Below are 25,091 nucleotides of genomic sequence, written 5' to 3'. Positions count from 1 at the left end.
CTAACTATTATAAGAGGAACTAATATTATTGAATTAATTTTTTGAGAAACTCAAGACTACTGAAGGTAAGTTTGTACATTGCTAGCTGTAATATTATTTTAAAAAGTAAGTCCAATTTGAACGTTTGTAAAATCATTTCATTCAGAAATAATTAACTTTTGCCAGCAATATTGCATTTCTAATTATAATCCATCCCAAAAACCCTCAACGTAAAACTTCGCAAAATTTTATTGTTGTCAGGATAAAGTTTTGACTATGAATTGCATAACTTCAGTCAAATTAAGTAAAGAATAACGTCAGCTTTGCTATTAAAGAATAACGCCAGCTTTGGTAATAAATACAGCCACTTATTATGAAATCCCACCAGCGGCTAATAGAGTATAGTAAAACAGAGTAAGTATATTCATGTCGCAGTTCGATGTAGCAGTCAGATGGCCATCCAGTAACAGTAAAAAAGGTAAGGAACTGTTTTGAGTTATTGCAGGTAACGACCGAGGGCCACACGACGACGACACATTCTATGTTTCATCGAAATAATCCGAAAATCACTTTTAAAAAGCAGCAATTAAATTTGTATGCGAAGATTGAGAAAGTGAATAAATTTCAAAGGAAATATTTCATTTGTTATTATTAAGCAAGAGAAAGAAATCCTAAGGGAAGGTTACATAGGTTATTGTAAAAGGGAAGGTTATCGTTAACAGAAGAGGTATAGAGGAGATGGGAAGGTTTCAACCTCACCAGCAGTCCTTTTCTTCCTGTCACTGTACTTCACATAGTCACATTACAACTCCCACGAATAATAGTATCGGAAGGCTGCTAATCCAGAACGATCACAATGTCGTCTGTGACCCTGATGGGAAGGCCGGTATCTTAGCTGATGCCTTCGAAGACAATTTCATGCCAGCGCCAGGTGTCGACGATGCTTATGTCCAACTCGTCACAGACAGGCTACCAACCTTTCTTCCTGCCTGCAATGGTGCAGACGTTATTCCCCCAATCTCTGAGGAGGAAGTCGCCCTCGATCCCTTGGCTCTCGGCAGGCGGAAGGCGCTGTTGGGATCACTAATGTCCTCTTAAAGAACGTGCCAACGGGGCTTCATTGGTTCCTAGCTGATTTGTTCAACCATATCCTACTTTCGCGTGTCTAACTTTCCACATGGAAGCATGTGGAAGTGGTCGCCATCCCGAAGGTCAACGAATAGTCCCAGCTGGCGTCTAGCTACAGGGCCATCAGTCTCCTCTGATGCCTCTCAAAAGTCTTTGAGCAGATAAAACTGTGGTGCCCAATGGCGCACGTCACTGCAGAGCATCTTCTACCAGATGAACAGTTTGGCTTCCGAGGGGGCCACGCCACCTCCCACCAACTGCTACGTCTGGTGAAACCTACTATAAGGGCGCTGGAGACTTGGGAGTACCTTTGAGCGGTACTCCTGGATGTGTCTCAGACCTTCGACTCTGTGTTGCATGACGGCCTTGTGTACAAGCTCCTTGTGCACTGGATGCCAATATCACACTGGATCCTCATCCAATCCTACCTATCTGGCAGGACGTTTCATGTGCGGGCTGACCAGGGCATTTCCACAGTGAGGCAAATACGGGCTGGTGTGCCACAGGGATTGGCCCTTGATCCCATCCTGTATTCCCTTTGTACTGCAGCTGCTCCACAGGTGGCACACGTACAATTGACTCTCTACACTGATGACATGGTGCTGTTCACCCACAGCATAAATGCTATCAACATGGACCACCGTCCTCAACAGTGCTGTGATGTGCTGGGTGCTTGGGCCACACAATGGCGGCTCAAGTTCTACCCTGCTAAGAACCAGGCGATAGTTTTCACCAGAAACCAAGTCCTGTCAGCTATCCCCCAGTCACCATTGTGGGAAGCCCTACCCTGTGGACCAAGACTGTCACCTATCTCGGGGTCAGACTTGATCAGTGGCTCACATGGCTACTGCACATCTGTCAGATCTGTAATAGGGTCCTCGGGTGCCTAAGGGTGCTCTACCCCTTCCTTACCCTGGATTCGATGCTTCACCCTCGTCACGGCATTGCATTATATCTGATTCTGGTCCGACCAATGGTGAAGTATGCGGCTGTGGTGTTGGGGATTGCCACCTACTCCCAAACCGTGCTGAAATTGGGTCTGTACCTCCCCAGGATGTACCAAACTCCATGAAGATGCGGGCCTTGCTGCTGTGGGACAGGTTCCGCAACGGAATTTGTCCCTTCTACAAGAAAACTCCTGCAATCGGCTCGTCAGTGTTTTTTGCCACCAACAGCACCACCGACCAACCACGCATTGGCCGGATCTGTTGTGTGAATAATTACTCCGCAATGCCATGAGGATCAACCCATACATGAAACCTAAGGCTAATCCAATCAGGAAATGTTGGAGTAGTACCTTGGTCATTAGCCTGCACAGGATGGGCTCAGTTTGCTCCCTCATTCAAACGAAGTGAAAAGCTTACCACGTGTTCGCTGTTCAGGCAGTAAAGCGACAGTGTCAGGCATGACTTTTTAATTTATTACACTACTGTCCATTAAAATTGCTACACCAAGAAGAAATGCAGATGATAAATGGGTATTCATTGGACACATATATTATACTAGAATTGACACGTGATTACATTTTCACGCAGTTTGGGTGCATAGATCCTGAGAAATCAGTACCCGGAACAACCACCTCTGGCCGTTATAACGGCCTTGATACGCCTGGACATTTAGTCAAACACAGCTTGGATGACGTGTACAGGGACAGCTGCCCATGCAGCTTCAACACGATATCACAGTTCATCAAGAGTAGGGACTGGCGTATTGTGACGAGCCAGTTGCTCGGCCACCATTGACCAGACGTTTTCAGTTGGTGAGAGATCTGGAGAATGTGCTGGCCAGGGCAGCAATCGAACATTTTCTGTATCCAGAAACCCCTGTACAGGACCTGCAACATGCTGTCGTGCATTATCCTGCTGCAATGTAGGGTTTTGCAGGGATCGAATGAACGGTAGAGCCACGGGTCGTAACACATCTTAAATGTAACGTCCACTGCTCAAAGTTCTGTCAATGCGAACAAGAGGTGACTGAGACGTGTAAAGAATGGCACCCCATACCATCACGTTGGGTGATACACTAGTATGGCGATGACGAATATACGCTTCCAATTTGCGTTAAGATTATTAGATGAGATTGGTTGTCTTGTTCATCTCTGTATCTTTGAACTGTCGTGTATTTTCTTTTCTGTTTGTTTACTTTTGACCGAGCTTGGATGCTTCTTCTAGGGCTTCACAAATAGCTGTATAATCTCTGTTTAAACTTTTCTAGTGAGCACAATATCAGCTGCATACGCTAAACCTTAACTTTATTTCTTTGGAGGATCCAGGCAGGTACTAAATTGAGTTTCCTCGCAGTTTTCTCCAAAGCTACATTAAAGATAAGAGGGGACACATAATTTCCCTGTCTTACTTTTTTTCTGTCTTACTTTCTTTTTAAAGTGGTCAGATTTTACTTCACTTAGCAAAACCTTGCTCATATGATCGTACATACTCATTTTACGAAGATTCATGAGAATAGTTGAAAATCCGATGTCTATCATTATATTCCACAGGCTTCACCTGTGAATGAAGTCATTAGCTTTCCTAAAATCGGCAAATAAGTAATGTATCTGTTGTTATTCCCCCACTTTTTGCTCTCAGATAATTAGCTTGAGAAAATTAATTTCAGTATTCAACTTTCTCAGTTCCTCCTAATCGCTTTGCTTCTCAAGCTATCAGTAATTTGGGAAATTTATGAAATTACAGCCTCCATAACACACTAAGTAACCGCTTTCTGTCGTATCACGAGTATGACACATTTCGCCATAATGCTTCCTCATCAGAGTTGGACGGATAGATTGGCAAGACAGGTCCCATCCAAGGGCGTAGGAACAGAGAGGGTGCAAAAACTGACCAGAATAAAAAAACAAGAAATAAAGATTGTTTGAAAATTAGCTGGTAAAGCTATGTGGTCCAGCCTTCTGCCTGAGAGAAGAAGATTTCCCTCGCCCCGTAAATGTAAATGCATGCCACTGTCATAGTCTCATTTACACAGTGTCATTTCGTCCAAACAGTAACTACCAGTATAACCTGATTCTTTATAGAACTGAACACTTTTGTGTGAAACAGCTTCAAATATCTGTTCAGTGGACTAATGACTTAATGTGTTAAATATTTAACTTTACGCATGTAAGAGAGAAGAAGTTTAGGAAAAGTTTGAAATTAAGTTTAAAGTTTATTGTAAGTTGCTAAGAATTATCATTATCAAACACTTGATAACCTATACTCTGGGTAATTTGAGCTCCATTTCAAGCAGAAGCTAGTTTTTCAGGCATCTAAATGTTTATAGCTTCATATCTCCTACACTATTTGGCATATAATGGCACACTTTTGCAGGTACATTGAGTGATATATGTGGATAATGACCGAAAACTGAGTGGCGAATAGAGTTAGTAGCAAAGAAGTACACTACTGGCCCTTAAAATTGCTACACCACGAAGACGACGTGCTACAGACGCGAAATTTAACCGACAGGAAGAAGATGCTGTGATATACAAACGATTAGCTTTCCAGAGCATTCACACAAGGCTGACGCCGGTGACGACACCTACAACGTGCTGACATGAGGAAAGTTTTCAACCGATTTCTCATATACAAACAGCAGTTGACCGGCGTTGCCTGGCGAAACGTTGTTGTGACGGCTCGTGTAAGGAGGAGAAATGCGTACCATCACGTTTCCGACTTTGATAAAGGTCGGATTGTAGCCTATCGCGATTGTGGTTTATCGTATAGTGACATTTCTGCTCGCGTCGAGATCCAATGACTGTTAGCAGAATATGGAATCGGTGGGTTCAGGAGGGTAATATGGAACGCCGTGCTGGATACCAACGGCCTCGTATCACTAGCAGTCGAGATGACAGGCATCTTATCCGCATGGCTGTAATGGATCGTGCAGCAGCGTCTAGATCCCTGAGTCAACAGATGGGGACGTTTTCAAGACAACAACCATCTGCACGAACAGTTGGACGACGTTTGCAGCAGCATGGACTATCAGCTCGGAGACCCTCGACGCTGCATCACAGACAGGAGCGCCTGCGATGGTGTAGTCAACTACGAATCTGGGTTCACGAATGCCAAAACGTAATTTTTTCAGATGAATCCAGGTTCTGTTTACAGCATCATGATGGTCGCATCCGTGTTTGGCGACATCGCGGTGAGCGCACATTGGAAGCGTGCGTGTATTCGTCATCGCTATACTGGCGTATCACCCGGCGTGATGGTATGGGGTGCCATTGGTTACACGTCTCGGTCACCTCGTGTTCGCATTGACGGCACTTTGAACAGTGGACGTTACATTTCAGATGTGTTACGACCCGTGGCTCTACCCTCCATTCTATCTCTGCAAAACACTACATTTCAGCAGGATAATGTACGATCGCATGTTACAGGCCTGTACGGGTCTTTCTGGATACAGAAAATGTTCGACTGCTGCCCTGGCCAGCACGTTCTCCAGGTCTCTCACCAACTGAAAACGTCTGGTCAATGGTGGCCGAGCAACTGGCTCGTCACAATATGCCAGTCACTACTCTTAATGAACTATGGTACGTGTTGAAGCTGCATGGGAGCTGTACCTGTACACGCCATCCAAGCTCTGTTTGACTCAATGCCCAGGCGTATCAAAATGGTTCAAATGACTCTGAGCACTACGGGACTTTACTTCTGAGGTCATCAGTCGCCTACAACTTAGAATTACTTAAACCTAACTAACCTAAGGACATCACACACATCCTTTACCGAGACAGGACTCGAACCTGCGACCGTAGCGGTCGCGCAGTTCCAAACTGTAGCCATGCGCATCAAGGCCGTTATTACGGCGAGAGGTGGTTGTTCTGGGTACTGATTTCTCAGGATCTATGCACCCAAATTGCGTGAAAATGTAATCACATGTCAGTTCTGGTATAATATATTTGTCCAATGAATACTCGTTTAGCATCTGCATTTCTTCTTGGTGTAGCAATTTTAATGGCCAGTAGTGTAATATTTATTTCGTTAAACATACAGCTATAAATGATATGTCAAATGAGAGAGCAACTCAAACAGTTTTACCAAGAACCTTATAAATGTTCAATGTGAGCTTAATTTGTCACACGGCACACATCAAGTCTATAGCCGACAGCTGGGTAGGCCGAAAGGGGCTGAATGACAGGGCTTGCTTTGCATGCCCTCCACGTTCACCCGACCTAACGCCATGCAATTTTTTCCTTTGGGGCTCCATCAAGGATCTTGTGTACGTGCCTCCGCTAGCAGCAGATCTCCCTGAATTAAGAAACTGGATTTGAAGCAGCTGTTGCTACAATTACTGAAGACACACTTATCAAAGTTTGGGAAGAACTAGGCTACAGACCTGATGTGTGCCGTGAGACAAATGATGCTCACATTGAACATTTATAAAGTTCTTGGTAAAACTGTTTGTGTTGCTCTTTCATCTGACATATCATTTATAACTGTAAGTTTAATATAATAAATATTATAAAGCGTTAAAACCCCGATGTTCATTTATAAACACCCTATATACTCTCTTAACGTCAGTATCCCTGGTGACGTGGTAGCGTCACACCACAGTAGGATATCGACGATTGTACGTTGTTGACGTCTGAGATACAAAGGATTCCCCGAGAGCCAAGGTCGTTGTGAGAGGTGCGACGTTGTCGCGGCCTTGCAGGCGCTCCCGCCGACCGGCGCCCCTTGCGTACTGCGCGCTATTCGCACTCGCAATTGCTGCTGTTCCGAAATAGCCCGGCGGACTTCCGAACTCCGCTAAATTAAGACCGCGCTTAGTTCGCCAGCACCTTGGCCGCATAACACATGTCGGTTACAGGTAGAGGTCTGCGCGGGTAAGAGAAATGCTGTACACATCTGCACCCTTACCCATATCGGCATGTCTTCGATGCACATACGCTGATGTTAAAGTTTTGCCAGATGTTTGAACTCAATCGGTACATCGCATCTCTTACAGTAGACTTGCGCCAGTCCTGATGTATCGTGTTTCGAAGTCCGCACTCAGCTTTGAAACTTCATTGCGATTTAAAGGCAGGACTTCATCGATTACACACGGTGGTTTATTCCTTAAGTTTACAATATTGCATTTGATAAATACCTGTTGGCTAAACATTAAAATTCCAGATGGATGGCTTACACCAAAAGAGCGGCCACAGTTTAAAAAAAGGGAACACTGTAAAACTTCAAGTTATAGATGTTTTAGTATGTTAAATACTGTCTACGAAGTATTTTCAGTTTTATTGAATAACGGATTAAAGAGTATTACAAAAGTGTTACTTCTAGAAGAACAAAGGGGCTACGTAAGAGGAAGGCTATGTGGTGGTAATATATTCACTGTGCGGCAAATAATACAGAAAAGAAACGAATTTAAGTTACCAACCTACCTGGCTATCACAGATTTTGAAGAAAAAAAGTTTGACAGAGTAAATAAAGAGGGGAAACGTGGATACCCAAATATCTTAATAGACTGCATCAAGAGTCAATATGGTGGAACTCACATTATACATCTCGTTCCCAGTTGCAAAGGGGAAAATTTTAATAAACAACGGTGTGGAAGAAGAGTGTTCTTTTCCCGTACTTTTTTAAATATTTATACAGTCGAGTCTTTTCAGATATAGCAAGAAAGAGTGCGAAAAGGGACCTGTATAAACAAGAATAAGTATCTTAACATATATGGTGACGACATTGTATTAATGGCAAAACCTGGCAACGAACTACAAAAATCAGTCCCCCTTGTCAATTTAATGGAAAATATTATAAATTTAATACAGCAATAAATAAAACAACTGAATGTGAATACATGGGGTATACCCTGTGCTAAACAAAACTGTAACTCAAGATCAGATTTTGAAATACTTTTTGTGCTTCAGTAACCTAGGGAACTATACAAAGTTTAATGAAGACAAGGATGTAAGGATATTAAATTACAGAGATATCTGCGTATATGTTGCACAAAGAGAAGCAAAAACGAAATTCTATAGGATAATGGCTGTACCCCTTCTACTGCATGGCGGTAAAACTTGGGTTGTTGTTGTTGTTGTTGCTGTTGTCTTCAGTGCTGAGACTGGTTTGATGCAGCTCTCCATCCTACTCCATCCAGTGCAAGCATTTTCATCACTCAGTACCTACTGCAGCCTACATCCTTCTGAAATTGCTTAGTGTATTCATCTCTTGGTCTCCCTCTACGATTGTTACCCTCCACGCTGCTCTCCAATACTAAATTGGTGATGCCTTGATGCCTCAGAACAAGTCCTATCAACCGATCCCTTCATCTAGTCAAGTTGTGCAACAAACTCCTCTTCTCCCCAATTCTATTCAATACCTCCTCATTAGTTATGTGATCTACCCATCTAATCTTCAGTATTATTCTGTAGCATCACATTTCGAAAGATTCTATTCTCTTCTTGTCTAAACTATTTATCGTCCACGTTTCACTTCCATACATGGATACACTCCATACAAATACTTCCAGAAACGACTTTCTGACATTTAAATCTATACTCGATGTTAACAATTTTTTCTTCTTCAAAAACGCTTTCCTTGCCATTGCCAGTCAACATTTTATATCCTCTCTACTTCGAACATCATCAGTTACTTTGCTCCCCAAACAGCAAAACTCCTTTACTACTTTAAGTCTCTCATTTCCTAATCTAATTCCCTCAGCAGCACCCGACTTAATTCCACTACATTCCATTATCCTCATTTTGCTTTTGTTGATGTTCATCTTCTACCCTCCTTTCAAGACACTGTCCATTCCGTTCAACTGCCCTCCCAAGTCATTTGCTGTCTCTGACAGAATCACAATGTCATCGGCGAACCTCAAAGTTTTTATTTCTTCTCCATGGATTTTAATACCTACTCCCAACTTTTCTTTTGTTTCCTTTATTGCTTGCTCAATATACAGATTGAATAATATCGAGGATAGGCTACAACCCTGTCTCACTCCCTTCCCAACCACTGCTTCCCTTTCATTTCCCTCAACTCTTATAACTGCCATCTGGTTTCTGTATAAATTGTAAATAGCCTTTCGATCAGTGTATTTTACCTCTGCCACCTTCAGAATTTGAAAGATAGTATTCCAATCAACATTGTCAAAAGCTTTCTCTAAGTGTACAATTGCTAGAAACATAGGTTTGCCTTTCCTTAATCTTTCTTCTAAGATTAGTCGTAAGGTCAGTATTGCCTCACGTGTTCCAACATTTCTACGGAATCCAAACAGATCTTCCCCGATATCGGCTTCTATCAGTTTTTCCATTCGTCTGTAGAGAATGCGCGTTAGTATTTTGCAGCTGTGACTTAGTAAATTGAAAGTTCGGTAATTTTCACATCTGTCAACACCTGCTTACTTTGGAATTGGAATTATTATATTCTTCTTGAAGTCTGACGGTATTTCGTCTGTCAGGACTCGCTCTCCCCAGGCAGTCAGTAGTTCTAATTGAATGTTGTCTATTCGAGGGGCCTTGTTTCGACTCAGGTCTTTCAGTGCTCTGTCAAACTCTTCACGCAGAGTCGTATCTCCCATTTCATCTTCATCTACATCCTCTTCCATTTCCATAATATTGTCCTCAAGTACATCGCCCATGTATAGACTCTCTATATACTTCTTCCACCTTCTTGCTTTCCCTTCTTTGCTTAGAACTAGGTTTCCATCAAAGCTCTTGATATTCATGCAAGTGGTTCTCCTTTCTCCAAAGGACTCTTTAATTTTCCTGTAGGCAGTATCTATCTTACCCCTAGTGAGATAAGCCTCTACTACCTTTCATTTGTCCTCTAGCCATCCCTGCTTAGCCATTTAGCACTGCTTGTCGATATCATTTGTGAGACATTTGTATTCCATTTTGCCTGCTTCATTTACTGCATTCTTATATTTTCTCTTTTCATCAATGTATTTCAATATTTCTTCTGTTACCCAAGGGTTTCTACTAGCCCTCGTCTTTTTGCCTATTACATCCTCTGCTGCCTTCACTATTTCATCCCTCAAAGCTACCCATTCTTCTTCTACTGTATTTCTTCCCCCCATTCCTGTCAATTGTTCCCTTATGCTCTACCTGAAACTCTGTACAACCTCTGGTTCTTTCAGTTTATCCAGGTCCCATCTCCTTAAATTCCCACCTTTTTGCAGTTTCTGCAGTTTTAATCTACAGTTCATAACCAATAGATTGTGAACCTGGAAATGTCCTACAATTTAAAACCTGGTTCCTAAATCTCTGTCTTACCATTATATAATGTATCTGATATATTTTAGTATCTCCAGGGTTCTTCCATGTATACAGCCTACTTTCATGATTCTTAAACCAAGTGTTAGCTATGATTAAGTTATGCTCTGCGCAAAATTCTACAAGACGGCTTCGTCTTTCATTTCTTAGCCCCAATCCATATTCACCTACTATGTTTCCTTCCCTCCCTTTTCCTACACTCGAATTCCAGTCACCCATTACTATTAAATTTTCGTCTCCCTTCACTATCTGAATAACTTCTTTTATTTCATCGTACATTTCTTCAATTTCTTCGTCATCTGCAGAGCTAGTTGGCATATAAACTTGTACTACTGTAGTAGGTGTGGGCTTTGTGTCTACCTTGGCCACAATGATGCGTTCACTATGCTGTTTGTAGTAGTTTACCCGTACTCGTATTTTTTAAACTCATTATTAAACCTACTCATGCATTACTCCTATTTGATTTTGTATTTATAACCCTGTATTCGCCTGACCAAAAGTCTTGTTCTACCTGCCACCGAACTTCACTAATTGCCACTATATCTAACTTTAACCTATCCATTTCCCTTCTTAAATTTTCTATCCCACCTGCCCGATTAATGGACCTGACATTCCATGCTCCGATTCGTAGAACGCCTGTTTTCTTTCTCCTGATAACAACGTCCTCCTGAGTAGTCCCCCTCCCGGAGATCCGAATGGGGGACTACTTTACCTCCGGAATATTTTAACCAAGAGGACGCCATCGTCATTTTAGTATACAGTAAAGCTGCATGCCCTCGGGAAAAATTATGGCCGTAGTTTCCCCTTGCTTTCAGCCGTTCGCAGTACCAGAACAGCAAGGCCATTTTGGCTAGTGTTACATGGCCAGATCAGTTAATCATCCAGACTGTTGCCCCTGCAACTACTGAAGAGGCTGCTGCCTTTCATCAGGAACCACACATTTGTCTGGCCTCTCAACAGATACCCCTCCGTTGTGGTTGCACCTACGGTACGGCTATCTGTATCGTTGAGGCACGCAAACCTCCCCACAAACGGCAAGGTCCATGGTTCATGGGGGGAGAAACTTGGGTTATGCAGAGAAAATATTCTGGCCATATTCAGGCGGCTGTATTGAAGCTTTTACGACCAGTCGACGGGTTCACTAAGTTCGAAATGGTTCCTAATGAAAACGTTGGACAAGAACTTAATGTTTTTGTTGTAATTGGCAAAACAGAAGGACATAAACAAAACTGTAAGAAACATCTGAAAGGAATGGAAGAAACAAGCATTCCAGGGATGGCATTACAATGGAAACCCAAAGAAAAGAGGGACGTAGAACAAAGACAGAAGGAAAACAAAAGAAGACATACTTCAGTGTTACACATAACATTTAAAGTCATTTCCCTCTCCATCTAACTGTGGCAAGTCATGTTTGCTCCTTATTTATTGTTAAAGTAATATAGCAGGAGTTCTGCGCAGCGTGGGTTGGAGGAATACTTGGTAGCTTTCCGTAGGTATTTGGCACAGGCCACTCAATTCCCTTAAATTATGATCCAGTGTGTTGCTACGGAACTGGTGCTCTATAACGTCCCAAATGTTTTCTACTTGGTTCGCATTAGGCGAAAGTGGTGACCAAGACATCAGTGTGAGTTCAGTATCACGCTTCTCAGATCACTGCAGCACAATTATGACCTTGTAACACAGATAGTTATACTGCTGCAATGTGCCATCGCTGTCAGGGAAAGGTTTCCGAAACAATGTTCACACAGTACATAGATGTCATGTTGCCTTTGGTTACTGTCGCACGTTCCATAGAGGCTCCACAGCATAACACTGCCCACACAGGTCTGCGTCTAGAGGTGCGGTACAATTTTTGTGCAGCTGTGATACATCGGAGTAAAGGACATGATTTCATTGAACTACGGTACAATCTCAAAGAGCCCCTGTTCACTGCATTCGGAACAGACGACATCGCTTCTTTCAAGATGGGAACGCTTCGGAATCGTCTTCTGGGGTGTCCCCTGTTCAACAATGTGCGAGAACGGAATTCTCCAAAAACACTTGCGCCAGCACCAGTGTTGTGCCCTGTCGTCTGGCACAGACCGCCGCCTATCCTGCTTTAAAGAGCGGACAGGCCTTCACGGTGCGTGATGAAGCGCGGGCGTGCAACACCCCTCTTCTCCTCGCTGTGTCACTTTGTACGGCTGCTCCCGACAGTAGCAAGCCAACAGTCGATCAGCTTCGTCGTTGCCGAGTTGTTTGTTCCCAGGCACCGGGCCATTGCAATTTACCCTTTGTCAAAGTCAGCGTATTTCCAGATTTGCTGCCCGTTTCGCCGCTAGAATGGTCATCCATTCGTCTCTGAACTCCGCTTAATACCTTCCTTACCGCGTCACGTGCACGGAACATCTCCAGGCGGCACTGAATCTCACAGTGAGCAATGGTCATAACGTTTTCGCTTATCAGTGTATGTAAAGCCTTCATAAATAACAGCACTGAGAGGCTCTGTCAAAACGCAGCAGCAAACAGAGAGGCACAGTATGTGGAAGAGTAGGCAGAATCAGCAACAAGGTCCATTGCGGAGGCAAAAGCCAGTTAGTCTGCAACTACGCCTCTGATTGAATGGATGAATCTTGGAGGAATAATAAAGGGAGGCGGCTGTACATTGCTTTGAGGCCGGCACCGCCATGTTTACAGCCCCTATACATTAGCAGATTACGTTTACAGTTGCTTCTTGTCCTTAACTTCCTTCGTGTCCACTTGTTGAAAATAATAAACCTTACAGTACTTTGTGAATACCACAGTGTCAGGAAGCCGTTTCCAAACTTTTTCTGGTCTGAAAGGCATATCTGATTCAGTAACACAGCGCATTTGGCCTCGTTAATGTAACTTTCTTCTGGTTACATTTCGAATAACCAAGAAGCGAATACATGAGGTGAAAAGGCTTCCTTCGCAATCCAGCGTTTTATTTTAAGAGGAATGACAAAACGATGTTAAGTACATGTTCTCTTTCCGAAAATGCTGAGTAGACATTTTACGATGTCTTGGCGGTTTTCATTAGTTCCTTCCACAGTGTTCAACTAGAGTGCCCTTTGAGTTGTACTGACAGGAAATCTATAGTCAAATTACAGAAATAAAACCACCAGAGTAAAAGTGACCAGCGCCCATATAAAAGAAAATACCGCTGGAGCGAGTACACTTACGAATGAAAGGTGATTTCTTTACATTTTGGATGATAATCAGAACGACTAATGCACCGCTAGCCCGCCCGGTTAGCCGAGCAGTATAACGCACGACTTTCTGGAGTGGGAAGGAGCGCCTGGTCCCAGGCACGGATCCGCCTGCAGGCCTTGTGTCGAGGTCCGGTGAGCCGGCCAGTCTGTGGATGGTTTGTGTTGTGTTGGCAGAAGAGCCAATACCGTGTTACTAGAGGAGGCCGAAATGCACGCGTTTTATCTCACGCAGGCTGGCGTGAGGAAGGAAGAACTATACTGACGTGAGGTCTGGAACATGACAAGGAATGAGAATTCAGAAAGCGGACGTAATTAGTTTCATACTTAACTTCAATCCATTAATGATGAACGCCGCTCTTGAAGTTACATGATTCACAATATCAGTCTCAATAGTAACTGAATATGGCGCCTTGCTAGGTCGTAGCAAATGACGTAGCTGAAGGCTATGCTAAACTATCGTCTCTGCAAATGAGAGCGTAAGTAAACAGTGAACCATCGCTAGCAAAGTAGGCTGTACAACTAGGGCGAGTGCTAGTGAGTCTCTCTAGACTAGACCTGCCGTGTGGCGGCGCTCGGTCTGCAATCACTGATAGTGGCGACTCGCGGGTCCGACGTATACTAACGGACCGCGGCCAATTTAAAGGCAACCACCTAGCAAGTGTGGTGTCTGGCGGTGACACCACAGTTTTTAGGCGGTTTTCCATCTGTCTCGGCGAATGCGGGCTGGTTCCGCTTATTCCGCCTCATCTACACTATGTCGGCGACTGTTGCGCAGAGAAGTTCTCTACGTACGCGTACACCACCATTACTCTACCATGCAAACATAGGGGTTACACTCGTCTGGTGTCAGACGTTCCGTGGGGGGTCCACCGGTGGCCGAACCGCACAAAAACCCTGGGTTCGGTGTGGGGCGACGGAGGGGTGAAGCGGGCTGCGGTAGTCGTCGTGGGGTTGTGGACCACTGCGGCTGCCGCGGGGACGGACCCTCTCCGTTGTTTCTAGGCCCCCGATTCACATACAATACAATACATACAATACACCGCTAAATGATACAAGCTCTCAGTTTTTGTCAAAACACTTCCTCCAGACGCTAATAACATGCCGGACGTCGGCTTCAAGTTTGTGGCGTCATAACGAATGAATATTCAGTTTCCGGGAATTGCCGAAAGTTCGGTCAATCGTCTTGGGACTCTTGTAGAGTGCAGAGCTCAGGTTGGTGTCCTGGAGGACACGAAGCTGAGATGTTTTACTTGTTATCAGCTATGGTTTTCTCAAGATGAGTGTATTAGTCCATTCGGATCGGCAGATTAACGTCTCTAGTACATAGAGTTGGTGCAGAATCGCATTGACATTTCTTTTTGTGGGCGAATATTGCCGGATATCCCTCTGGAGAGACCTGATTGTGTTTTCGCCTCAGTTTTTATGCCTGTTGTTACTCTGTAAAGATAATGTCCGACTAGAAAGCGTGTTTAACAAATTGATACACCTAGCTGGGTTTGCAAAAATGGAAAATAATCTTACTGCTTCTGTAAAAACTAAAGCGTTTGAATAATGAGGCTAGAAAAATAATCTTCGTGTTTGTAAACTGGTTAACTCCGAGACAGGCTCTCAAATATATGAACTGTCATCCCGAAACTCTTTGCGTTTTCGAGGATGTTGGTTCAAATGGTTCAAATAGCTCTGAGCACTATGGGACTTAACATCTATGGTCATCAGTCGCCTATAACTTAAAACTACTTAAACCTAAATAACCTAAGGACAACACACAACACCCAGCCATCACGAGGCAGAGAAAATCCCTGACCCGAGGACTTTGCAAGGAGCCATTTGGGAAATACCGGGATGAAAGTTCGTCGTGTTTTGTATTCACTCCAGTGGTCAAGTCTTTTTTTTTTTTTTATTGTGATCAGAGAGCTACCGGGCTTCTGTCAGTCAGCTATTTTAGTTTGCCTGTAACAAAAGAATATCATAAGTATACGTGTACGATAGTGTTTCCGGGTACGCCGATAAATGTTTTCCATGTGGATTCTTGCATAACTATGTCGGGTTTCTAAAGACTTCAGGCACCATTTGGATCAACTGGACAACAATTACCACTGTCCTTTGTGTTTGTATTTGTGTGCAGGTGTGTTTGTGGCTATTCAGATACAATCAGTGTAAACTAAATCATTACTACTTGCCAATTTCGACATTAAAAAGCTTCATTCTTCCGTTTATGTGATAATTAATCATCTCTTGACAAATTAGAGACTATGTTTTTAAATGTTCCAATACTCTTGCGCTCACTGAACAAACTAATAAATATGCCAGACGTAAGTAAAATTGTGAAACTAACAAGGAACCCTTTGAGTGCCAGGTCGCAAAAAGCCAATGATGAAACTTCCTGTCAGATTGAAACTGTGTGCCGGACCGAGACTCGAACTCGGGACATTTGCCTTTCGCGAGTAAGTGCTCTTCGATCTGAGCTACCCAAGCACGCCTCACTACCCTTCCTCAGAGCTTCAATTCTGCCAGTATCTCGTCTCCTACCTTCCAAACTTCATAGAAACTCTTCTGCGAACCTTACAGAACTGTTCTGCAAGGTTCGCAGAAGAACTTCTGTGATGTTTAGAAGGTATGAGACGAGATACTGGCAGAATTGAAGCTGTGAGGGCGGGTCGTGAGTCGTGCTTGGGTAACTCAGATCGAAGAGCACTATCCCACGAAAGGCAAAGGTCCCAAGTTCGAGCCTCGGTCCGGCACACAGTTTTAATCTGACAGGAAGTTTCATATCAGCGCACACTCCGCTGCAGAGTGAAAATCTCATTCTAAAGCTAATGATGTTTGCGGCAGTCGACGGCTCACATATTATATACCTCGCAGCCACAATGATGACTGCTAGTGGTGACAGGGGGTGGGACTGGAGGTATCCAGTGGTGTTCACAGCATGAGGCTACAGAGCACAGTTGAGCTGCTCCTCGTGGAGTAACTCACAACAGTGCTGCAGTGCTAGTGGTGACAGGGGGTGGGACTGGAGGTATCCAGTGGTGTTCACAGCATGAGGCTACAGAGCACAGTTGAGCTGCTCCTCGTGGAGTAACTCACAACAGTGCTGCAGTGCTAGTGGTGACAGGGGGTGGGACTGGAGGTATCCAGTGGTGTTCACAGCATGAGGCTACAGAGCACAGTTGAGCTGCTCCTCGTGGAGTAACTCACAACAGTGCTGCAGTGCTAGTGGTGACAGGGGGTGGGACTGGAGGTATCCAGTGGTGTTCACAGCATGAGGCTACAGAGCGCAGTTGAGCTGCTCCTCGTGGAGTAACTCACAACAGTGCTGCAGTGCTAGTGGTGACAGGGGGTGGGACTGGAGGTATCCAGTGGTGTTCACAGCATGAGGCTACAGAGCACAGTTGAGCTGCTCCTCGTGGAGTAACTCACAACAGTGCTGCAGTGCTAGTGGTGACAGGGGGTGGGACTGGAGGTATCCAGTGGTGTTCACAGCATGAGGCTACAGAGCACAGTTGAGCTGCTCCTCGTGGAGTAACTCACAACAGTGCTGCAGTGCTAGTGGTGACAGGGGATGGGACTGGAGGTATCCAGTGGTGTTAACAGCATGAGGCTACAGAGCACAGTTGAGCTGCTCCTCGTGGAGTAACTCACAACAGTGCTGCAGTGCTAGTGGTGACAGGGGGTGGGACTGGAGGTATCCAGTGGTGTTCACAGCATGAGGCTACAGAGCACAGTTGAGCTGCTCCTCGTGGAGTAACTCACAACAGTGCTGCAGTGCTAGTGGTGACAGGGGGTGGGACTGGAGGTATCCAGTGGTGTTCACAGCATGAGGCTACAGAGCACAGTTGAGCTGCTCCTCGTGGAGTAACTCACAACAGTGCTGCAGTGCTAGTGGTGACAGGGGGTGGGACTGGAGGTATCCAGTGGTGTTCACAGCATGAGGCTACAGAGCACAGTTGAGCTGCTCCTCGTGGAGTAACTCACAACAGTGCTGCAGTGCTAGTGGTGACAGGGGGTGGGACTGGAGGTATCCAGTGGTGTTCACAGCATGAGGCTACAGAGCACAGTTGAGCTGCTCCTCGTGGAGTAACTCACAACAGTGCTGCAGTGCTAGTGGTGACAGGGGGTGGGACTGGAGGTATCCAGTGGTGTTCACAGCATGAGGCTACAGAGCGCAGTTGAGCTGCTCCTCGTGGAGTAACTCACAACAGTGCTGCAGTGCTAGTGGTGACAGGGGGTGGGACTGGAGGTATCCAGTGGTGTTCACAGCATGAGGCTACAGAGCACAGTTGAGCTGCTCCTCGTGGAGTAACTCACAACAGTGCTGCAGTGCTAGTGGTGACAGGGGGTGGGACTGGAGGTATCCAGTGGTGTTCACAGCATGAGGCTACAGAGCACAGTTGAGCTGCTCCTCGTGGAGTAACTCACAACAGTGCTGCAGTGCTAGTGGTGACAGGGGGTGGGACTGGAGGTATCCAGTGGTGTTCACAGCATGAGGCTACAGAGCACAGTTGAGCTGCTCCTCGTGGAGTAACTCACAACAGTGCTGCAGTGCTAGTGGTGACAGGGGGTGGGACTGGAGGTATCCAGTGGTGTTCACAGCATGAGGCTACAGAGCACAGTTGAGCTGCTCCTCGTGGAGTAACTCACAACAGTGCTGCAGTGCTAGTGGTGACAGGGGGTGGGACTGGAGGTATCCAGTGGTGTTCACAGCATGAGGCTACAGAGCTCAGTTGAGCTGCTCCTCGTGGAGTAACTCACAACAGTGCTGCAGTGCTAGTGGTGACAGGGGGTGGGACTGGAGGTATCCAGTGGTGTTCACAGCATGAGGCTACAGAGCACAGTTGAGCTGCTCCTCGTGGAGTAACTCACAACAGTGCTGCAGTGCTATTGGTGACAGGGGGTGGGACTGGAGGTATCCAGTGGTGTTCACAGCATGAGGCTACAGAGCACAGTTGAGCTGCTCCTCGTGGAGTAACTCACAACAGTGCTGCAGTGCTAGTGGTGACAGGGGGTGGGACTGGAGGTATCCAGTGGTGTTCACAGCATGAGGCTACAGAGCACAGTTGAGCTGCTCCTCGTGGAGTAACTCACAACAGTGCTGCAGTGCTAGTGGTGACAGGGGGTGGGACTGGAGGTATCCAGTGGTGTTCACAGCATGAGGCTACAGAGCACAGTTGAGCTGCTCCTCGTGGAGTAACTCACAACAGTGCTGCAGTGCTAGTGGTGACAGGGGGTGGGACTGGAGGTATCCAGTGGTGTTCACAGCATGAGGCTACAGAGCACAGTTGAGCTGCTCCTCGTGGAGTAACTCACAACAGTGCTGCAGTGCTAGTGGTGACAGGGGGTGGGACTGGAGGTATCCAGTGGTGTTCACAGCATGAGGCTACAGAGCGCAGTTGAGCTGCTCCTCGTGGAGTAACTCACAACAGTGCTGCAGTGCTAGTGGTGACAGGGGGTGGGACTGGAGGTATCCAGTGGTGTTCACAGCATGAGGCTACAGAGCACAGTTGAGCTGCTCCTCGTGGAGTAACTCACAACAGTGCTGCAGTGCTAGTGGTGACAGGGGGTGGGACTGGAGGTATCCAGTGGTGTTCACAGCATGAGGCTACAGAGCACAGTTGAGCTGCTCCTCGTGGAGTAACTCACAACAGTGCTGCAGTGCTAGTGGTGTTGATACAAGCAGAGCAATGGCAACGATAAACAAACACTGCATTATGTGCACAGCAACAGTTACCGAAGTTCACATTTGGTCAGGAAGGAAACCAAGGAATTTCGCAGAGTGAAAAAGTGGCAGACGAAATATTAGCCTTTGTGCAAAATGAGTCGGTGGAATGTGTGGTGTGGTATACGATCGACCGAGATGACAATGTACATTAGGAGTACAATGATGACGATACGTGCTTATCAACTGAAGTTGACACTGAAACAGACGACGACCCATGTAGTTCATCATCTTTGTCGGACAGGGACAACAAATCTCGTCACCAGTGAAACGTAGTAAAGGACAAGCATTATCCAAGGAGCAGGTACTAAACATAATTACGTGCATCGATGATCGTCCGCACCATAATAATAATAAAAAAAGAATAAATTTCGACTAATTCCGCAGCAATAAGAAAAATTACTGTTATTCATGGGAGGATAAGGCTTTACAGAAACCAGTGTCTGCGTGTTTCAAGAATGCTCGATACAATTTATAGGATGTGCATGATAGAGATGTACTATGTTAAGCGCATCAAATTGTACGTGACATACACTGCAGTGATTTCAGGGGCAGCAGTGGATGGTTGCATAACTTAGAACAGTGCTACAGTATTGTAAGACTAAGATAAAATTTCAAACAAAATGTTAACCTGACGATGCCTAGCAAGCCGTGAAATCGGGCGGAAAATTCGTAGATGAGATAAACGGACTTATCCCGTCGTTCAGTAAGGAATTTGTTTTCAACTCCGAACAATAGGCATTTGAAGAGAAAATGCATATGAAAAGAACCATGGAAACTAGACGTACCAAGATAATTGTATCAAGATCAACTAACATTTCTGCCAGCCTAGCTGGGTGGTAATGTGCTTGCCTCCCATGCACTGGGCTCCGCTTCGATTCCCGGCCGGGTTGCAGATTTTTTCCGCTCGGGGACTTTGTTTTGTGTTGTCCTCATCATCATTTCCTCCTCATCATTCGCCGCAAGTTGCCCAATGTAGCGCCGACTGAAATAAGACTTCCACTTGGTCGGCCATCAGTGTCGTACGATCATTTTTTCGGCTAACATCAATGCCTTAATGCATTCGTATACAATTATGGCGACTGTTAATTTGGACGATAAATTGGCTTCAAAGTTATTTATTGCGCTACCAGCAGTTGAAGGTGCTTTGCCCCCCACGATTCGTGCTCGTGTGCATGATTTTGCGAAGCAGTAGAGAAAATTTACGTCACAGGATGCAAGAGTGGGAAAATTGGCTTAAGAGAACTACAACTACGTTGTGAACATTGCTTTTGGCCTCTAGATGGTCAAGATTACTTGCTTTTGCTTGATTCCCTATCTGCATATAAAAATCGTACTTGTTTAGAGCAAACTATTCCTCCTGAAAAGTGAGTGACACTGCAGTGTGTCACTGCAGTTCAAACCACCTGGATCCACTGGGCAAATTTAACCTCTGGATGTTAGTTTTTTCATGCCTACAAAACGTATTATGACACTGTGTTCAACTACGACTTAAAGGATAGCCAGTTTCACGATAAGCTCCACGACACACCGTTTCGCATTGGGTTACGTGCCATCGCGTTCCATCGGTTCTTATCACTCCGTTACGCCAATACGATACGATACGCATTCTTTACGAATGGATACCCATTTAAAAGTCCTACAAAATTCGTAATTCACAAGTAATTCACCTTCGAGCTTTATTATGCTAACCTTTTTGATCACTGTGGGTCGCCATTTTTCATTCGGTGTTCATGGTGCAGTTAATGTTTTGTTTTCAACATTTCTTGAATCTCGACGATGTCATTTTTGTGAAGTGTCATACACACATTCCATCGGAAGTTGCTCTATTCATCTCCCGAACACTCATTTTCTAGCGGTTCTAGGCGCTCACTCCGGAACCGCGCGACTGCTACAGTCCCATGTTCGAATCCTGCCTCGGGCATGGATGTGTGTGATGTCCTTAAGTTAGTTAGGTTTAAGTAGTTCTAAGTTCTAGGAGACTGATGACCACAGATGTTAAATCCCATAGTGCTCAGAGCCGTTTGAACCATTTGAACCACTCATTTTCTGCCGCGCTCCTGATGCACATGGTGAGTTATTAGCAGTTAATATTTTTCCTGTTACAACTGTTAACACAACAGTTCCAAATGAGCTTTACTAAAGACTGAACTTGAGACGCTGCATTAAAGGAATTCGTTACAAGTGCCGGCCGCTGGGGCGGAGCGGTTCTAGGCGCTTCAGTTCGGAACCGTTCTGCTGCTACGGTCGCAGGTTCGAATCCTGCCTCGGGAATGGATGTGTGTGATGTTCTTAGGTTGGTTAGGTTTAAGTAGTTCTAAGTCTAGGGGACTGATGACCTCAGATGTTAAGTCCCATAGCGCTTAGAGCCATTTCAACCAATCATATCAACTGTGCATACAGGCAGGAGTTTGTGGTCTACGCCAGGCACTTGCTGCAGGAAAATAACCAGTACATCTGAGTGGTTACGCAACGTGTGTTGCGCGAAAACACTTGCAGAAATGTGCAGCTGAGCAATGAGACAAAGAAGGAAGAAACAGGACTCTCGGTTTACCCAGGCCACATGTATGTCTGTTGACTGTTGTTCATGTAGAATATATGGGTTTGCAGTCCGCAGACTAGTACAGTTAGAATATCTGCGGAGAGGATTTTTAATTAGTCTTAGGACGATGGCTGTGAATTTCTTTAAATAATAAGCTCAGTTTGCGCTGTATAACAGCTAAGGAAAATAGCCTTCGTTAAAGAATAACCTGCGCAATCGCTTCTCAGTTCGCAGTAATCAACCTCAGAAACGATGTCCTCATGTTGCTATCGAAAAGCAGACGCCCATGTGGTAACGTTTCAGTTGAACTGCGCCGACTGTTACTTCTGTATCGCGATCTAGCGTTTACTTTAGCTTGCAGAGGACACCTTTTTCTTAATCCGCAATCTACACGAGGAGATACCTAAACAATAGCAAGTCTCGCTTACGACAATAACCGAGAAACAACTTATACTCAATAGATGAATTCCTAGATAGGAAATAGTAACTGTCAAAAAATTAATTAATTAATTAATTATTTTGTGTTAAGAAAACTTATGTTAAAGAGACACGTTCTCAACATTACGAAATGTCGTCATCATGATCTATGGAACACGTATTAACGTATGTATGTACGTATGCACACTCCTTGTAGGCGTTCAGTCTTTCCAGAGGACACTCCCATCAGCACCGGGGCTGATATCAACTATGTCACATCATTTAGAAAGTACTTATCACAACAATCTCCTTTTTGGCGTATGCCAGTAGTTGGAGAAAAAAACGTTAAAGTCGCCACTTTACTTAGAATGTAAAGTCGTCGAGAAGTGAACAATACCTTTAACATTTTACACTGCCGGAAAAAAATTAGTAATCTCTTTTAAAGGTTTCCACTTCACTCACGATTTATTGTTGGAACAGTGCGTATGGAGTGCATGAAATGAGTCCATTTACAGATCAATAGCACAAGAGATTCAGAGGCACCAGGTATCGCCCGATGCTGAAACATCCATTTGAGTACGTGGTGTAACCTCCACTTGCGACAATGCTGACTGTGGCACCCAGTCGATGGTAAAAAAAATAAAATAAAAATAAAAAATGAAAAGGCCCTGAGCACTATGGGACTTAACGTCTGAGGTCATCAGTCCCCTAGAACTTAGAACTACTTTAACCTAAGGACATCACACACATCCATGCCCAAGGCAGGATTCGAACCTGCGACCGTAGCGGTCACGCGGTTCCAGACTGAAGCGCCTAGAACCGCTCGGCCACACCGGCCGGTCCGATTATACACATGGCGAATACCGTCCTGGGATACGACATGCAACGCCAGCTCGACATTTTCCCGTAGTGCTGTCAGTGGCTTCTAGTCGATTGTTCAGATGGTCAATACTGTCCTGGAATACGTTAATCCCCGTCTGCTCGACCTGTTCGCGTAGTTCTAAGGAACTGTTTGTTGACGAGCCGCACGAGTCACTTCTCGTCCCCTCATGCGCCGCACTATATTCATAGAGCCCCTGCCCATTATACACATTAATCGCGGAATCGGCAAAAAGCCGCGCGTAATGAGTATAATGGGCAGGGGCTCTATGAATATAGTGCGGGACAATAAGTTGGGAATGTAAGTCTCACGCGAGGCGTGCCAGAGATAAGTCCCTGCAGTCGCACTATTCTCTGAGTCCTTGGTGGCTCAGCTGGATGGAGCGTCTGCCATGTAAGCGGGAGATCCTGCGTTGGAGTCCCGATCGGGGCACACATTTTCAACTGTCCCCGTTGACTTACGTCAAAGACTGTATGCACCTAGGGGTATTCATTTCATTGCAGTTCCTTTGAAAATTGCTTGGTTGACTGAAGGAAGTACGAGTGCATGGTTGCCTGCTTGCGTCACACGTTTGCACCACACTGAGCCTTCTGGCTGTGAAGTCTCCCTATTAAATTGTAGATACAGATGGTGTTCTGGTAGCTATGCCACTACGCTGTCTGTTGGAGGACGACGTTGAAAGCGTTATCAGTATATCTGCTATATCACAGGTGGCGTATACCGTCATCTGATCAAAATCGACGTCGACTTTCCAGGTGTACCAATTTTCTTACGGCTGTCTATTTCCTGACAATCGGCGAACGGTGCAGGAAAAAGTTATCACGGGGGGCGAAGTTAGAGGGCGAAAAGTTTAGGGAGGGTGAGTATGGAAGTTAGAGTTAGTTAATCAGGCGACGTCGAAGTTATCATAAGGACAGTTAGAGTCTAACTTCCGTCGACGGCGAAGTCAGTAGAGACCGAACATGGGCTTTCTTAGGACAGGGAAGAAGGCTAGCAGCTACCATCCGGACATTCACGTAAATCAGTTTAAGGAAATGCGGATGGCCGACTGAAATTTTGAACACTGTGTCTTCACATTGTATGTTGCCTGGGTGGAATGGCTCATGTGCCTCTGCGATACAGATAGCCCTGCAATGGATACAACCACTTTGGGGCGGTATCTATGGAGAGATAACGTGCGTACAGGGTAATAAAAACAAATTAAATAGGAATAATGCATTAACAGGTGTAGTGATAAAAAAGAAATTCTTTTAGATATCTCAACTGCTTCAAAATACAAAACTCTTTCTTGAATATCCCCTACAGGGCCTTTAAGAATTAAATTGAAATTGCGATTTAGATCTTTTTCGTACACCATTGTATACGCCATCCATGACGCATATTTTGTCATAGCCATGAGCGCGACGTTTGCTCATATCTAGTTCCTTTCCTTCTGTGGACTTAGTTACGTGTTGTTCTACTATTAATGCAAACTGATCTTCGACCTGGGCAAATGAAATAATCGTATGGCAGGCAGGCAGCTGCCTTATTCTTAGATTTCCAGATAGCGTTTCACACGGTGCTCTTACGGCAGATTGTTGACGAAGGTTCTAGTTTAAGGTTTAGGTTTGTAAACGCAGAGTAGCTCGAAGACTTTTAAGTAACAGAACCCACTACGTCGTCCTCGACGGCGGGTGTTCATCAGAGACAAGGGTATCGTCAGGAGTGTCCCAGGGAAGTGTGACTGGACCTCTCTTATTCTCTATATACATGAATGAGCTGACGGACAAGGCGAGCTGCAGTTTACGGATGTTTTCTGACGATCCTGTCGTCTTTAACTAGCAGTAGCAGTATACAAGATTCCTTAGACAGAATTTCTAGTAGGTGTGATGAACGATAAATTGCTCTTGTTGTTGTGGTCTTCAGTCCTGAGACTGGTTTGATGCAGCCCTCCACGCTTCTCTACCCTGTGCAAGCTTCTTCATCTCCCAGTACGTACTGCAACCTACATCCCTCTGAATCTGCTTAGTGTATTCATCCCT

This window comes from Schistocerca gregaria, chromosome 3 (genome assembly GCF_023897955.1).
Source record: "Schistocerca gregaria isolate iqSchGreg1 chromosome 3, iqSchGreg1.2, whole genome shotgun sequence".
Lineage (NCBI taxonomy): Eukaryota > Metazoa > Arthropoda > Insecta > Orthoptera > Acrididae > Schistocerca > Schistocerca gregaria.
The sequence above is the reverse complement of the archived record's forward strand: the minus strand, read 5'-3'. Positions refer to the sequence as shown.